The 18,244-nt window shown below is 44.5% G+C and overlaps 1 protein-coding gene across 13 annotated transcripts in view; it reads right to left on the reverse strand.

The window, feature by feature from the left end:
• The window catches only part of LOC144946506 (sorbin and SH3 domain-containing protein 2-like), a 193,591-nt gene that overhangs the window by 115,668 nt on the left and 59,679 nt on the right, over nt 1-18,244 (reverse strand). The window contains exon 1 of one of the 13 annotated variants that reach the window (XM_078875444.1): nt 15,863-16,017. The exons of the other annotated variants lie outside the window; for them this stretch is intronic. The gene's annotated coding sequence lies outside the window, so the exon portion shown is untranslated. Of the gene's footprint in view, nt 1-15,862; nt 16,018-18,244 lie in introns of those variants that run through there. 13 annotated transcript variants of the gene reach the window in all.

Genomic DNA, 18,244 nt, shown 5'->3' on the forward strand with positions numbered 1-18,244 from the left:
CCCACCAAAAAAAATTGGGTCGACCTATGAACTGGCAAAAAAAAGAGGGAGCTGTGTTGGTTTAACTCCCATTGAAGTTTATTCTACTTTTTGGCATGTGTTTTTCGAGATACGAAAACATGATAAAGAGCGGGTCCCCCACTGGTTCCTGTTTCATAATTAAACAGGATTCCGGAGTAAACAGATATTTCATTTTCCGGCAGGGACGTGCGCGTCCGCGCGCCGTGTTGGCCGCACGCGGTCGCACAATTGCACACCGTTTTATTTTAAACACGTGCCCTATTTTTCAAACATCAGGAACCGTTTTATGCTAAATAAAGTCACCATGGGTGTTCCAGATTGCCGGCATCAGGTGCCGTCCAATGCATTTAACTGGAAAACTGCAAAATTTTCTTCGTAAAAACATTCATTATATATATAAACACACACCATCTGCTGCGCGAGTAGTCTGCAAAACATAGACTCGCTCGGTAAAACCTTACATTGCAGTTTAAATCACGCGCTGAGCATGTCAACTAAGATAGCGGTGATTCTTAAACTCCACCGCGCGCCTTTCCAAGTTCATCAATTTTGTTGTTGTTGTTCAAGTGTCAATTAGGTAATGGTGCGTTGCATGCACTTGTTGTCTAGTGCTGCGTATGTAAATTGAACAGATGAATGTGCCGTAGAGTTTGATCCCAAAAAACAAGTACAAACATTTTTCGACTTAAAGCTTTCGTGACTGCAGGGATTCATATTCTTGGTTCTTTCGGTAAAGTCACGTAGAAGGGAAATAAAAAAAAATACAATTCTCACAACGTTTCAATTGCAACACAAGTAATCATCATCAGGTGTGAAAACCACAGCAAGAAAATTTGAAAAAACCGCCACTTTTTTCGTCGTGAGAATTTTATTGTTTTTTAAATTTTATTTTATTATTTCCCTTCTACGTGACTTTACCGAAATAACTAAGAATAAGTACAAATATCATTAAATAAAGATTATGTTACCTGCATAGGAGGAAAAATAATAATTTCACTTGCTCTTTTGGCACTACAAGTTTGCAGTGCCAGATATATTGAACTGCATTTCTTACCAAAAATACTGGCTGGAGAGTATGCCTCATTAAATTACATGAACCAAAAGATGATCACTCAGGAAAGGCTAGGATTATGGCTCTAACCGACGTCATTTCGAATTTGCCTTCATAGTCCGATTGAGACGTTTTGTTCTTTTAATCCAGAGAATAAAACTTGCAAAGGCAGTTTTATATGGTGCGGTTTCTATGCTTTGAATTAATCATGTACTGCCATGCACAATCAGCACAACTGTGGCAACACACGCTACATAACACACTCCTGAGACCGGCACATAAAAGAGCAAAGTTCGAAGCCAAATTCCTATTGAAACATCCGTCAGTATCACGTAACTACAAAAGCTGCATTTGTGGAATCATGGTAATAGGAAAAGATAGATCAAATACAGGGATATGTTTAGAGGGGTTGATAAACACAGGACACTATTGTAGATAATTTTAGCACATTTTACATTAAATCATGATTGTACTAATAGATAATTTTCAGATAATCCACTGCTGGATGAAGGCCTCCCCACACCGTATTGATCACCAAGGTTGTTTGACCGTACTTTATCACGCTGGTCAGTGTCGACGAGTGAAGGTGCAGATCCAGGACTGGTTCAGATATACATCACCACTGCATGTATGTTGTATGTGTGTTGTATGTGTGTTGTATGTATGTTGTATGTATGCTGTATGCACGTTGAAATTCTGTCGCACTGTACATAGCCTGCCGTGCTAATCGGAGGTGCGGGGGAATGACAACAAACTCAACACAAAAAACTGTTCAAAAGAAATTAGTTATCAATCGAGATTTAAAACAGCATAGCTTCAGCGGCTTCCTAACATCGGAAGGAAGAGCGTTCCAGACGGCCACAAAAGGGCATGTTAAAGCGCGTGATGCAGCAACCGTCTGAAACCAAATTGTGTCTCCGCAAGCCTCTCAGCGCGCCTGGCAAGGCGATGTTGAATAATCCTTGCCAGGACCTTTCCCGGCACACTGAGGAGTGAGATGCCCCTGTAGTTGTTACAGTCTGTGCGGTCTCCCTTCTTAAAGAGGGGGACCACCAGGGCATGGCCGGAGTTTGCATGATGGTTTATGCTCCTTGACGATATTATCCAGGTATTGAGGACCAAGTATTCGCCAGGCTTATACCGACATCGTGGATGCTGCCAAGTTTACCGTGGACGCAGGAAGGGGTCAACGGGCGATCGCCTCGCAGGGCCGCAGCTTCGTCCACGGCAAGCTTATAAACTGAGTTTGTTATTTTTCGATTTAAAGCTTTCGTAACTGCAGGGATTCATCTTCTTGGTTCTTTCGGTAAAGTCACGTGACTTTACCGAAAGAACCAAGAAGATGAGTTTGTTATTGTTATTATAAAATGCGGCCGCATCCAGAATGTTGGTGTGTAAGCCAGGTGGAACTCTTGGTCCTCCTCATTCGCTAGTTGTTAAGATTAACCAAGGGATCGGTGGGCATTGGCATGGATGCAGAGAAGAACATGATGGAAGGCCATCTGGGCAGCCGACCTCTGGTGGAAGCACATCCGGGCAGCCGACTTCACGCAAATGCTGGCCTACAAGAGGGAGTTTTTACTTTAGTGGTATATTTTTACACCGAATTTGCCAAATGTCTTCGTTTTTGTTGTTGCAAACTCTCACTTTGTACACCGTTCCACTCGTTGGCTGTATTTATTCAGCTCTTACAAAAGCTGCATTGTCTCTATTCGCCTTTCACCTGATTCTAATGAGTGGCCAATGAAGTGAACGAGAGATTTAAGTTACTCTGCGGCCACACTGCCTGCAAAACAAAACTAATGGAATAAAAACAACTCAATTAGCATAAACAGCAAGAGTTGAAGCACACACAGACTGGCTTTTGCACTCCATTCAAAATACCACCTTTCTTTTCCGTATTTCCACGTAACAAGAAAACTCATTTCAGTCCCATCAGCTTTCCAGAATGATGTCAGCCAGCAGCATTTGTTGAAACACGCCAACCCTGGAGCGGTATCGACCCTCTGTGTTTGCGTGTTTCAGCAATTGCTACTCATTACACGTCTGCAGGGCCAACATGCCAATATACTGACACATTTAATTGTTACGCGGACATACAGATCGGAATGTAATTATTTAACTACCTTTAATGCATTATGTTCAACGTCTTTTGCGATGTACGTAGTCAACCGTGCTAATCGGAGGTGCGGGCGGAAGGGAAAAAATAGCAACACAAAAAGCAGCGATAAACAAACGATTTAAAGATTTCGTGACTGCAGGGATTCATCTTCTTGGTTCTTTCGGTAAAGTCACGTAGAATGGAAATAATAAAATAATAATTTGCCAAATTATTTCCGTTCAACGTGACTTTACCGAAAGAACCAAGAAGATAAACGAACGAGTTTTCCATCGGGAAATAATGCTCGGCTCGTGAGGTTTATGACAAGCCTGCGTTTGTGTTGCCTACGTATTTCTGTACTTCACCAATTGAACATTATGGCGGTACCCTGGGTGACCATAGTAATCCGGCTCTTGCACAATGTCCGTGATGCAGTCATCTTTAGTCTGTTGATGGTCGGCGAGGCGGCAATCGACTCATCTCGACGAGCTGTACACGATGCACCACTATGGTGCTTGCGAGCGTTCAGGGGTTCGGCGCAATCGTCCTCGCTGCGTTTCGACATCATGGAGTGGCACTTATTTCAGATTGATTGGTACCCCAGTCACGGAGTTAAGTACACCCCTGGAAAAAACGAGTGTTTAGAAATAAAATATTTAATTGCCTCGGCAATTTTGTATTATTTGGTTGTATTGTACTGCACTGCTTAACCCCCACATTCATGCTCCCTGCCTTCACCAACCCACACTGACACGGTGAAGTATGATGCAATACCCCCCACAACTCTATTGTAAATCTTGTGGACTTACTCTGCAATACACCGGGTGTGCTAAAGTAGTAAATAATCGGCACGTTTTGTTGACGTGACGAACCCGAGCTAGTTGGCCGTGTCGGGTGGTGGTGGGTTAACGACACATTTCTACTCACGCGATTTAAATCAAACCAACAAAAACAACCCCTTTATTGTGAAGAGACATCTGCTGTCGCAATGCGTGTGTAGCTCCATCTCAACATGGGTTTGATTCTCTACGTTGTCCCTACCTAGTTGATTGAGTGACAGACCAAGAATGTAATCACCGTGCCCTGTCAGTCGGGCCAAAAAAAAACACAGCTTGCAAGTTGAATGTGACAAATGTAATCTCATGAGGGATTTAACAAAAAAAATACCTTACAGTATAGATCAAAACAGGTTTGCAACATAATCCACATTGTTTTTAGATTAACACCCAGGCAAAATTTCACAATTGGTAGCATTTCAACTCAAGTGGGTTGCATTAAGAGCTGTGAGCTATTGATACTTTTCTTCATGGGAAATGACAATTTCTCAGCATCGTCGGGGATTTATACAATTCAGTCCTCAAATAGCTCAAATAGGTAAGCGAAGAACCACATTCCGCAATATTTTTAGATTACCATTTGGGTAAAAACGCAATCGGTAGCATTTCAACTCTCCCAGGTCACGCCAAGGGTTGTGAGTTGTAACTACAGCTTGATGTGAACGACAATGTCAGTAACTAAAGACTTATTCTTGGTTATTTCGGTAAAAGTCACGTAGAAGGGAAACAATAAAATAAATAAAACTATAAAACAAAAAAATTATCACGACGTGTCGATTGCAACACAAGCAATCATCATCAGGTGTGAAAAATTTGAAAAAAGTGGCAATTTTCTTGCTGTGGTTTTCACACCTGATAAAGATTGCTTGTGTTGCAATCAAAACGTCGTGAGAATGATATTGTTTTATATATTTTTTTAATTTTATTGTTTCCCTTCTACGTGACTTTACCAAAATAACCAAGAATATGAATCCCTACAGTCACGAAAGCTTTACATCAAAACTAATTACTTGTTATTTGTACAAATAACAAGTAATTAGTTTTTATTTGTACAAATCGTTGCTCTTTATATAAAGGAAAGCCTCAATAAGTCTCAAGATTATTTCCCGGGAGGGCCCTGTTGGTTGGACGTTCAGCAAATTTCTATTAACGAGCATTTCGCACGTGGTCAGGAAAACTGTAAGGCCCAATGAAAACCACCCCATGAACACGAGGTTCCACACAAATAGATTTAAGAATCCGTTGCTCCACTGTCACCTCTCAGCCATCTCTTTGTAAGTTAAAACAGATGCAAAAAAAACACCGTTATGCTTTTATACTTTTTCATAAATATAAACCAAAAAATTGGTCTGGGATACTCATGTCTACACAAACATGTGAATGTTTTCTTTTGCGTGCTAAACAAACTAATAAAGCTAATAATCATTAGTGTCATTGTTGTGGGGAATAACAATACCACATTAATTGTCTGCTTATTTATTTGTTTTGTGAATGAGATAATAATAATAGTCGTGCATGCTGTGCTCACAGCACACCATTACAGGAACGAATGGAGGTATGTATGTATGTTGAACTTCTAAATACAAAAATCACTTCTAAAGAAATTCATTTTCAATCTAGACGATTTAAAAGTGCATAGCTTTAGTGGCTTCCTAATATCGGAAGGCAGAGCATTCCAGACGGTCGCAGGAGAGCATCTGAAAGCGCTTGATGTGGTGACTGTCTTTGTCCGATGGCCAGCCAAAAGCCACTGAGAGGATGAAACCTCATATTTCAGGTGTTCCTCGTAAATGGAGGAACACCTCATATTTAAAAGGAATCTATACTTTGATCATCGCCATACAAGAAAGATGAACAGAGATGGGGTTGCCCACATTTGACCCCACCAAATGTCATGCCGCAAGCAACTTTCCGCAAACGTGTGACGATTTGAACGCTGGATGGACAGAGGCAACGGGGGAGGAATAAACGTCCCTAAAGGTGACCGCAACATTTCATGACACACAAAGAAAGTTGATGCCATCGCACTTGATACCCTGTAAACTACTGTATATTGAAAGCTCTTTTACCTGTACTCCTGTTCGCCACTTATCCTCTATGCCGTAACACCCGAATCTATCTCCGGAATATCATTATCCTCACATCAATTCCTGCTACTATCGAAGAGGAGTCAGTCAGAAGCGGAAGTAAATTCATCATATTATTCATAGATGCGTTGATAAGCTTAGTAATTTACACGGGCATACACAGAAAACAGAATGTGCAAACAGTATCCACACATAACCACGTATAACAGGATTTCCACTGCGTTGTGATTCCAAAGTCTTGCAAAACAATTGTCAAATAATATACCAGGTACAGTGTGAGCGGACAAGCAAAGAATAACACATCCAAGAGCATCTATATATGGCCATAGCTCAATGCACTTGGGACAGCTTCAGTTGCTGTGCTATATTGTTTACGAAACAGTCAGTAACACAAACAGGCTGTTTCCAAGGGTGCACCGATGTCAAATAAGGTCTTACTTGACGGCGTGCCAGTGCAAATGCTAGACCTGACGTCAAGTAAACGCTTGCTATCCCGAGGACGTCACGGTCAAGTGGGGATTATGAGATGCAGCTTAACAAAACGGCCAAAGAAAAAAGTTCCTCGCGCCAAAGGAAAGAGTTCAACCCGTTTGGATGAACGATCCAAGCAGGTGCCTCGGCTCGTCCCGTTGATGCACAGACGGAACTCGCTGTCAACGTCACTTGGCAAAGTGAGTTTCACATTTGGCGCGTGTGGCTGTGTGCGCAGCTCAAATGATTTCTCTAATTATCCGGAACACCCGGTCTGGTGACTCAGCGATGTAGCAAGCGGATCATATTATCTGAAGTTTGCGAGCTCCAATTCGGCTTGGGGATTGACTCAGCCCATCATCCCTCTGGGGTCAAGGGTCAATAAAGTGTCTACCAGTTTGTGGGGAAGTTGACAGTGGTTGTCCAATGGGTAGTCTTGACCCTGCCATAGGAATTTGACATTGCCACCACTGGCTGTAAGCAGGAGATGAGCACCGCCTTGATGCTCATTTGGGCCAGAAATAAAACACGTTTTACTCATCTGTTGCAGTGTATTTCTGTTCCAGTCCTCACGACCCATGGTACAGCTCTCTGTGATTACCAACCATCAGGTGCATGGGTTGAGAAGTGGCTTAAGTTGCATACGAATAGGAAAGATCGGTAATCATGAAAAGGTACAGCATGGGGGAGCTGTGCGGACTGGAGTTAAGAAATACCCGGTGAGTCCTATGGATGTCGAGCGGTCACTTTGGGAGGCTTTCTTGCCGCGTGGTTATCAGCATGTCAAACTCTGCCTACCGATAAGCTATAGATCTAAAGTAAAACAGTGACAAGGTCCCACACTCAGATTAGCACTGGACCAGTGTTCATCTCTGCTGGCCGTCATGAGCCAGTGGTGCAAACCCCACGATTTTAAGGATGGGACCATTCGGCAGATTTTTTTTTAGCTCCGAATTTTTGGCTGGTTTCATATGTACTGATCCTCACAAGCACGACGCGGACCAATACATCTGTGCCACTAATCTCAGACACCTCGGAATGGTTTCAACTTCACAATCAAGATGTGGACCCACACATCTATGCTCCTAGGTGCCCGGATATGGGCAGAAATATAGGTCGTGGCAGTGCATTAATAATTTCAGCCAAACTTTAGTCGACTTGAGTGTATCGGAAGGTCGTGTACGGTGGGATAAAGTGTGCGTACTCCCACCTCCTCCAAGATGTCTGGCCAACGTGGAAGAGTAGGCCAATGTACTCTCGAGTGGAAGCCCTTCCTCCAGGTGTTGCCGTAAGCAAGTAATGTCAGGGCTGCACCTTTGCCCTTAAAGCTTCTGCCATGGGCGTCGATGAAAACCATCTCTGTTCCACTGAAAGTGAGTCGAGCGGACATCTATGCAACAATTGCCTGCCGAATGAGGTTTCTATAGCAAACGCAGAGCTGGTGTCATTTGCATGCAGTATTAATGCTCCTCTCCAACAGGTCAATTACCCCGTGAGGGCCTGCATTATGCAAGCTCGGGTTGCACGGGACACAGTCGTTATTTGTGTGCTCATTTCATCGCTCGGGCAACATAACGGTGCGACTTATGGAGGAGTCAAGAAGACGCAGCGCTTCATCGTGAGGCTCCCACGTAATTACCGCACGTTTAAAGTGCCGAGGAGCTACGTTATTTCGTGAAGTGCGGGCAAACAATGGAGCGGCACACGAGCATGTTTTTTTTTGTATCGCCGAACACTTTGGCTCATGGACCGACGTTACATTTAGAGCCCCGGCGCTAAAAATAAACAACGTCAATGGCCTTCTTTCGCAGAGGACATCAGCATCGCCCGCGTCTATTTTAGAGCGGTCGCGCTTTGATAATTCCCCACAGCGTTCCCCTGCAGCATCCAGAACCAAAGAGGCCTTATTATTACTACCACGATCTCTTGCCACTTACTCTGCTGGCACCACGAAGGGGGGGGGGGAGGCACACCCATCTATTTTCTCGCTGGCGCGCCCCAAAGAGGCCTCGTCACGGAGAGGTCTCGTTCCCAGCAACGGTGCTGCGCCTTTTCACTGCCGTTGTAAACACAAGTCCCCGCCTGCGCGGAGATGCTGAGTTGGCAATGGAATCAATATAATTATGATAATGAAAGCCAAAGTATTGCGGTAGTCAAAATAGCTTCGGGCATTATTCATCTCTGCGGTCATAAGCTAATAATAATATGAAAAAAGCAATGTACAGTCCTTTGTCATTCCCCAGTTGCATGAAGGTCTTCTCTTGACCACGCGGCATCATACAGTTCAGAGGACACTGATGAGGGGGGTGAGGCCCAGGACTGGTTCATATTTCACTCATCACTAATGTCAGCCGTGGCTGGAAATCAAGCCCAGGCCGTTGGGTTCGTAGCAGAGTGCGCTAACCACCGTGTCACTTGCCCCCCCCCCCCGCCCCCCCATGGCCATAAGCTAACAGTAGAGATTCCACATTCCTGTGGCAGGGACCAGCACAGACAAAATGCCACGACTGTTGACTCCCCATCGGGTGGCATTCATTTCTGATCAATGTAGGGATGATGGGCTGATAACACTTGTAACAACAATATTGGCCATGAAACTACATGACGTATCCCAAGTCATTCCCTGCACCTGATGAAGTCAGAATAAGGAACACCAGATAGCAGGCATACCTACAACCGTTCACTACATTCAGGCCAAGAGTTTCGGCGTGGTGAGATGCCACACTCTTTGCTCGGTAAGGGGGCCCTTTGCCAGCTTAAGAAGGGGCTGAACAAACTCCAGGCCTCGCTGTTTATTTTTCGGTTGCGTCAACGGGCAGGCGCGTCGGTTCGTTCCTGCCATCGCTGCCCCGCGTACATGACAAACAGACTGTCGGCACAAGCCGTCCAGCCGAGATGGATTGAGTTGGTGCTGTGGGGGGGGGGTGAGCATTGCCCAACAGCTGATGTCACACGTCATGCATGCAACGACGGCTGCTGCTCGAGACCACGCAGGGGACGAGCTGTATTGGTGTATGCCATCAAAAATATAATTAAATATGCACGCGTTCACTTGCCAATTTATTCATGATTAGGTACTGCTCGTTCGCCTGGTGTTATGGGCGAGAGCAGCACGCTCTGCTGATGAGCCCCAACGACATTGAAATCAGGGCAGTGTTTGCCTTTTTGAAGCAATGAAGCTCTTTTTCACGGATGCCCAGTGTGGGCGTGTCAGCAAGTTCCAACAGCGAACAATGCAAACACAACGAAAGGAGTGCCACATGGAGAAAAAAAGTAAGGCAAGTCAATAAATATATATATAAATAATACATCGTATAAGTCATATTTATTAATTAAGCTTGGGGAAGGCAGCAAAAACAACAACAAAACAGTCCCAGACAACACCAAGATAACACACAATAGACCCTACAATAAGACGGCAATATTAACATTGATGCATGTTGAGGATTCTGTCCAGCAGACTGTTGTATCATCATCATCATCTGCACTGTGTTCAGCCACCACGCCTCAAGCTCACGTTGCTTCTTCCCTCACGCTGCTCGACTTCGGAATTCCCTCCCATCGACTGTTTTCCAAAGTTCTTACACAATATTGCTCAATTCCAAAAAGCGAATTTCATTCTGATCTGTACTGCACTTTCAAATAGTGCTTTGTATTGCTGGGTGCTTGGCAGTTTGGGGCTTCGAGCTTGTGCTCAGCAACTGTCCATATCTCCACATTAAAAAAAATAACGTAGTTATTTTGAGATTGCATAATTTCAACAGCATGAATTAACATAGCAGCAAACCGTGGACGGGTTTTGACGTACAGTGTCTCATCATCAAAGTGAGGCTTGATTGAATCAATGTTCGTGAAGTGGCAATCTTACATGCAAGGACACTATTTGTGTTATGGGACCCGAGTTCGATGCAAAATTAAATTGAAAATTCAAAAATAATAATGAGCGTCATTGTGGAGAACGTGCTAAGGAGAGTGTTTGCTTATTATTTTGTTTATTAATATTCTCCACAATGATGTGAATGACAGTTTTGAGCGATAGCATAGGCGATGGCTTAAGTAAAAACTATCAACACAAATTAATATGGAAACTATTCAAATTAAAGTCATGCAAATGTCCATTTAAGAGCATAGTTGATTGATTAATGTTGGTGCTCATTTCATGCATTCCTCATTGAAACCAGTAATTATCGGAAACGGGATAAAATTTTATTCCATGGGAATGAAAAATACCTGCCACTACAATCATTAAGGGGGAACAAATCTACTTTACGACCGTAGATATAAAATATTATTTCATTTTATTTTCACAAACGGTTCAAAATTTGATTTAGAAGCAAGCGATAATGTATTTCAGATCCCCCACTGGGAGTACCTGAGATGTAACGCCGTACATCTGCTTGTGATTCCAGCATCAAACGATCACTTCTTCAGAAGACAAACCTGACTGCACTTGCAAAGCAATTTCGTGATCCGAGGCTTTGCCAGAAATTTCTCCAAAGTTAAATTTAATGTCACTTACGAGTCCTCCAGAGCGAAAGAACGTGGCGGAGTTAGCAACCCATTACCCCTTTCACTTGCCAAAACATGCCACATTTTCTGAGTCTATATATATACCTGAAAATACCTCTTTGCCTTATTTAAAAACAACTAATTGTTGCTATGTTTGCAACGCCTGCTAAGAAGTGCACTTCAAACGTACGCAAGCGTACTGCCTTGCTGCCACCTTCAAATATACGTTGGGATATTACAGTCGTAATAGTAAACAAAAAGTGTGTGGGGAGGGGTGGAAGTGAAGTCGTTCTGCACCGGTCCGTGGCCTTCACTACAAAACCCAGATATCAGAGTTTGATTCCCCGCCATGGCTAACATCACCGGTGAATGAAATCTGTAAAACCAGTCCTGGCAACTACCCTTCAATTGACGTCGTAACACTAATAACAGTTACGAAAGTTAAATAGAAAAACTAAACGTCACATTAACTCAAATAAAACATGTAAACATTGTTAAACTTTGGGACTAATTCACGTAATTAAGGTGTGAGCATAATAGCCATGCGTGGTGGCACAAGGTGCATATGATTCACCACATTGGAGGCAAGGCTTGGTGGATCACACAAGTTTGCTGGGCTGTGTGCTTTCCAGAAAATGGCAGTTTAGCAAGGGGATTGAATCCATCTGTGTGGAGCTTTGCGTGATACCCCTTTGGTAGACGTCGCTTTCCTCTGGGCCAATGAAGTTGGCCAAATATCGCAATGCTTGACCCTTGTGAATTGAGTTACTTCAGATTCATCGAGGCTTTCCCGCTTAACCAAATAACGTAATTTGTCCATAACATGAGCGAGAAAAGTATTCAAACATCCATGGCACCGTGTGTGATATAATATATACCCTATGCCACACCCATAAGGGCACAACCAAGTAAGTATATGCAAAAAAAACACAGAAAGGGCAGGAGGAACTTCAGGAAACGTTCCTTGAAGTAATATTATTTTCTCCGGTGATTTCCCCAAAAAGCGCAGCACTGTAATTATTTAAATTTCGATTTAAAGCTTTCGTGACCGCAGGGATTCATCTTCTTGGTTCTTTCGGTAAAGTCACGTAGAAGGGAAATAATAAAATAATACAAATAAAACAATGCAAGCAGCCGTCCTCAGGTGAAGAACAGACCTGTTCTTCACCTGAGGACGGCTGCTTGCGTTGTGGCCGAAACGTCGTGAGAATGATTTTATTATGTTTTATTTGTATTATTTTATTATTTCCCTTCTACGTGACTTTACCGAAAGAATCAAGAAGATGTAATGATTTAAGCAAAAAAATTAAAACATGGGCTGAGTAAAATCCTCAAGCCACTTTCAAACATCGTAGATCTGGCAGATACATATTTTTTTGCCGGCCAAGTGCATGTTGATGTGTCATCTCACTATTCTTAGGGGGATGTGACTTGTGAACAATAAAAGTGCCTGGGTGTATACATGTGATGTTTCATGGGGCGGTATTTTAGGTTTTTTGCAGCTGACGCCTGGTCCAATTAAATACTTGACAACTTGCAGAGAAGAATACCCAAAATAGACTGCCATTAATTTGCCACTTAACCTTGCAAATTGAAATGTTACTTATTGGTAATGAAAGGTAAAGGTGCAGCCAGGAAATTTCTTGCTTATGCCACTGCTGGTGGAAAAAGCCTCCACTAGAGGGAGCTCTAGAGGGCCCCTCTAGAGGGTGTTTTGGTCTACTCTTCCACGCTGGCCAGACGTCTTGGAAGAGGTGGTAAGTACCCAGAATCAGAATATTTATTTATACTCGAGAAATCCGATGAGCTATGAAGCTCTTTTTCACAGATGTCCAGTAGGGTCGGGTAAGAACGTTACTACGACAACAATCAATACAAAAGCCCGATAGGAGTGCAACGTACAAGACAAGGCAAACAAATCACCCAAACACGTGAAACTAAACCATCCCCATCCTACCAGGCAAAGCCCACTGAGGTATTAATACTGGGAGGAACCACCTGGTTCCACCAGCTCACAGGGGATTATTGTGTCCGTCCGTCGTGCATCCAAAAATAGGAGGGGTGGGGCTGGGTGGAGAGGGGAGGGTGGGGATGGGGCTAGGTGGGGAGGGGCTGGTAACCCCGTGGTGCCCATATAAAACTCAACGTTTAACCTACTCACGCCGGCTTGTGCCCGCCCTCACAGTCGGCCATATTTGCGGAATACACCACGCCGCCGTTGACCCTGGCCATTGACCGAGCAACCCAACGTTCCTACCAGCTCCCTCCGCAGGAATGTGTTACCCCACCAGACTTGACCTGGTGACTAGCTGTGGTGTAACCCATTCAAACTGCCAGATGGAAAACAGACGGATAAGGAAAGGCAGATAAATAGACGGCAAATAATAAGCGTATGTCACTGTCGACGTAAAATAAAATATTTAGCCAAATTCCCTGGCAGGGCTCTCCTGAAATGCCATCACACCAGTGACGCCTTTTCTGTGTAAATAGTTATTCTTAATTATGGTCATGTTTTCGCGATCGCTATTTTTTGCATTTTGGCATATTCCACGGCAAGTTTTCCAGGTAGTCACGGCAGCTCACCGTCATCGCTGCAGCAACCGGCACGATATTGGCCGAGGGGCGCGCAAGGGGTGGAGCTCTGGGCTGTCGAGTTAAGAGGATTGCGTGGAATCGCTGCCATAAACGCCTCGCTTACGGTGGTGGTAGCGCGAATGCCACACTTTGCCACGTGAAAAAATTAAAATCTCTAGCAGTGTCGCAGACGTGTCTTCCTATGGGGCAAGTCTCCCTCTTAATAGTTAGACTTGTACACCACTTATTTAAGATTTAAGATTCCAATATGTTGAATGTATGCACCTTCCTGCCAAAGTAAATTCCTTGTCTGTGCGAACTTTCATGGCGAATAAAACCCTTTCTGATTCTGATTCTTAATTCGATCGCACTTTCCTAACTCGGCAGCGCGGTGTTTGTTTTTCGTGGCAAACGAGAAGTGCGTTCCCGAGGCATTTGTTTATCCTGGCGCACAATCCGCACGCACAACGAGCTTACAGTGCTCGCTTGTAAGGCGCCTTTTGAAGAGGGCAGGGATGCATCACGCAATGTGTGCCTCGCTCTCGTTTGGCCGTGACGCGACGCACAAAGGATCGTTCCTAAGAAGAGTCCCGTGGGATGCGCAATATCCGCGGCAGGAGAGGACAGAATGTGAAGCCTGTGATGCCCTCTGTGCCACTGCTATTGCCGTTGTGTGACTTGCAGTTTTCACGGAGCGCGGGTTGGGTTTCTGTTTGGGCGAACTTCGAACCGTTATCGATACGCACGGCAGTTTTTGGCCTAATGTTCACATTCATATCACCAAAAGTGATGTAATGTCTATTTTGTTGTAAATAATCCGATCAGGGCCTTTGAGCGAGCCACGTCAATGCATTCAGTGCAGTTCTCTAAGAAAAGTATCATCTATATTTTAGACAATAAATTCCATACTGACTATGATCAAATTACCTTGACATGTGGCCGATTCCATCAGCTGTGAGAAGCTAAGTAGGTTGAGCCTGGATAGCGATTGGATGGTTGACCACCGTGCACAAAAGGTTATATAGGCAGCTGTAGGGCTACGTTTTATGTGCTGTACATCTATGCTGCCATGTACATGCTACCCACCGTCAGAGACGAGCACTGACCAGTGTGGTGAAGTATGGCCAAATCACCTCCAAAAGGGCTGTACGTGAACACGTGTACATGCCCTGTATTGTGCACGTGTGTGTTTTGCATATACGAGTGCATACATGAATGCTATTGGACCGTAATCCGACCTTAGACGTTGAGCTGAGCCTGACGCGGTTAATAAGGCCCTCTTTTGTGTATAATATCCCATTGAAATCAACATTCCCATGGTACTCGTATTTACATTTTAACACTCAAGAAGAATAACAAACATTTGATTCCCTAGTGGCCAATCACGTGATGCTGCAATCACGTAATTATTCAGCAAATTCAACTGGGGTTTGCAAAAGAGAAAACATTTATGTCGTATTGCACAAAATAAGGTGCTAATTCTGAGATCCACTCCAAGAAGGGTTGAAATACTCTCCTGCATTTATCCCGAATAACAAGTCAGACATTCAAAACCTTCAAATGCTCGCATTGGCAATTCATGGAGCCACAATGAGCCACTCAGTTCAAGATCACATATGCAGAATGTTTGCAGAGATCATGTTTAAAGGAGCAACAACCCGAAATAGTGGCACGCTTGTTTGGCAAGGAGTAAGTGACAGTCTTAGCGTATTAACAACTTGAGCGAGGAATGCCAAAAGCGTTGTTTGACAAGTGTGGGGACACGCTGAATTACATTTTGCAATTAATGACTCGGCCCACGTGCTGTTGCAGCTATCTTCCGTGATGACCTGTGCAAAATGCATGAAATAACGGCGACGCAAAAGTAATTTTAAAAGCTATTACGCGCCTTAAATGTAACCGGGCGCCGTGTAATGCGATACAGTTTTTGCAACTAATCATAGCGGACATTTATTGTATTTTTTTACGTAGAGTATGCTAACTATGCATATATTGCGCTCGTAAATAAACAAAAAAGGCCGTGCCTCAAGCATAAAAGTACACGCATCAGCATCGTGTAAATTCTCTGAACGTGCCAGGGTTGGAACAGCAACATAAAAACATTCAACGCTGCTACTAAGCACGGTGAAGTATGTGACACGTTGACATTCTTAACTCGTGGCCCAGGAGCGTGAACGCTGCACCACGAAACCGAAACGCAGCGCGACCGTACCTCTTTATTTCTGCGACACAAATCCGTCGTCCCCCCTTGCCTTCTTCGACGGCGGTTATCTGTAATGAAACAACCTCCCCCTTTTTTTTCACCTTCACTTTTCAAAAACGAGCGCCGAGAGAGAGAAAGAAATGACCTCGACGGCGGCTGCGAGCCTGCTGCGTCTCAGAACCGCAACAGCGAGTGGCGCCTACCCCCTCGCGACACGTGCCACCCCTACCCCTTGCTGCCCCTCCAGCAAATCAAACACGAAAGCGCCCGAGACGGTCCCCCCTTTCCCGAGCAAAGCTACGCGCACAATGTGCCATGCCCCAAAAACTAAAAAAAATGTTGCGGTGCGGTGCGCTCGGCCGGCCGTGAGTCACAGGGTCTCGTTGCAAAGGCGGTCCCACACCGCTCACAAAACACGCACCGAAAGGCATCGGCCTAAAAATAGCCGGCAACATTTTTGTTTGTCGCTGTTGAGTACCGCGAATGATGCTGCCCCCCCCCCGCCCTCCCCTGTCACACGCAGGGCAGGACCGACGTGTTGTGATCGCACCACCTCTGAGACGATGTGACTGGTACAGAGTTGGGGGAGGGATGGCTGGCTGCTACCTTTTCCAATATATTGTGCATATCCCTGAACAGGAGTTGGGGGGTGGGGTGGAAATCACAGGTCGATTTGAAAGCACTCGGGCTTGTTTGTCTAAGCAACAGGGCAGTGCCAAATCTCTGGACTATGTGCGGAATTGTTGGCATCCACCATACACGGTGCAAGGGCCCACCTCGCTCGCCTTCTTTGGTTCGAACTTAAAGCCTTGTGGGAGTCGTGATTAATAATATCCGCTCGTTAAAAGTGGGCGGCTGGATTTGAAAACGGCCCGGAATGTGAATCCCGCCGGTGGTGTCGTGGACAGTAGAAGGTCCACCTCGTGACCGGGTCTCGCTCGAGATGGCGGAGGATTCAACGATTGGAGAGGAGTAGCCGGTGAAGCAAGAATGCCGCACAGCGCCCCACGTCAATGTGTACCTTGCCCTTATTGGGGCCTCGGGGGGGGGGGGGGTGGCAAAAAAAAACTGTCAAATATTATGCGAGTCGGCAAAAAAACGAGTGCACCAGGCTATATAAGGCGAAAACGATGAAGTGGGTATTCGTGCAGCTTGACGCGGAAAGCAACTTGCATTGCGCGGGGCATGGATCACAACTGAAAACAAGTGATCCAGGAGGCATGTTTGGTGGCCCTAGCAACTTGAAAGCAGAGTTAATGGTCCATTGAGAGATAGTAGAGTTGTGATGGATAATGTGTAGTCGAGCTATGACAACCACATGCATAAAAAAACAATAAGGTCGTGAGGTTTTTGAACTTCATATTGATGGGAAGCATATGATGTGGTGGGGATTATACTCGGTTGTAAATTAAGTCTTGGATCTCACTTTCTGGGTGAATAGAGATTTTTTTTGTTTAAATGATGGGACTGATTTCACTGAATTTGACAATAAAACAAGAACAAAGCTTACGGTGTGCACATTTTTTTTGTTTGGCTGGACTGGCGCCAACAACAATTCCCGCACGTACAATCGAGAGAATCTGCTCTAATTATGGGCCCCGCTGTCCAGATTTGAATTTCAGAATGTCAGTCCCCCTCCTGTCGCCCCGTCGCAACCCTGTCCCGCCAAGAGCAGTGCAAACCCACCACCACTTGCAAGCGTTTTTGCAAATCCACGTTAAAATATGCGCGGCGTGGGAAGATAGAACTGCAAGGAAGTTATCGTCGGAGATTTAAGCGTTGGCAAAAAAACCGCCGCTACAAAACACGTCGAGGGATAATACAACAACAATAACAACAAAACTACTCTGCGCCCGTCGTCAGGAATTCTGTAGACGTTATACAGCTTTGAGAGGGAGAGGTCTTTAAAAATAAAATGTTTCTCTCAAAGTGTGAAGCGCCGCACGTTTTTTTTTAGTGTACATTCTTTCAGCCCTTTGAAGAGCGGAGGAGCGGCTTCCTTTCATATACGCCATACAGCGCTGCCTAAAAAAAAAACGTGCGCACGCTTCAAACACTCGCACAATCCCAAATGACTGTTCGTGCATAGCGTGCATTGAGTTTGCGATGCATGCATTTTATGTCCTGTTCAATGTTGCCCTGTCATTGGACGCTGAGCGGGTTAAAACGTAATTTTTCAGAGCCAACTTACATTACGGGACATTTCTATTCAAAATACTGATTTATGATTGTGCGGTAATTTTAATTTCTCCTCTAACGTGATTGACTTTGCTGTAATTTTCTATTTGCTTCACTGCTGTACTTATTATCATGTTTTATTTTGTTTGCCATTTTTGGTAACCCCAGGTTACACTTGCAAATGAGACCATCCTGGTCTCTTGAGTTCTCACC

This window comes from Lampetra fluviatilis, chromosome 41 (assembly GCF_964198595.1).
Source record: "Lampetra fluviatilis chromosome 41, kcLamFluv1.1, whole genome shotgun sequence".
Taxonomy (NCBI): domain Eukaryota; kingdom Metazoa; phylum Chordata; class Hyperoartia; order Petromyzontiformes; family Petromyzontidae; genus Lampetra; species Lampetra fluviatilis.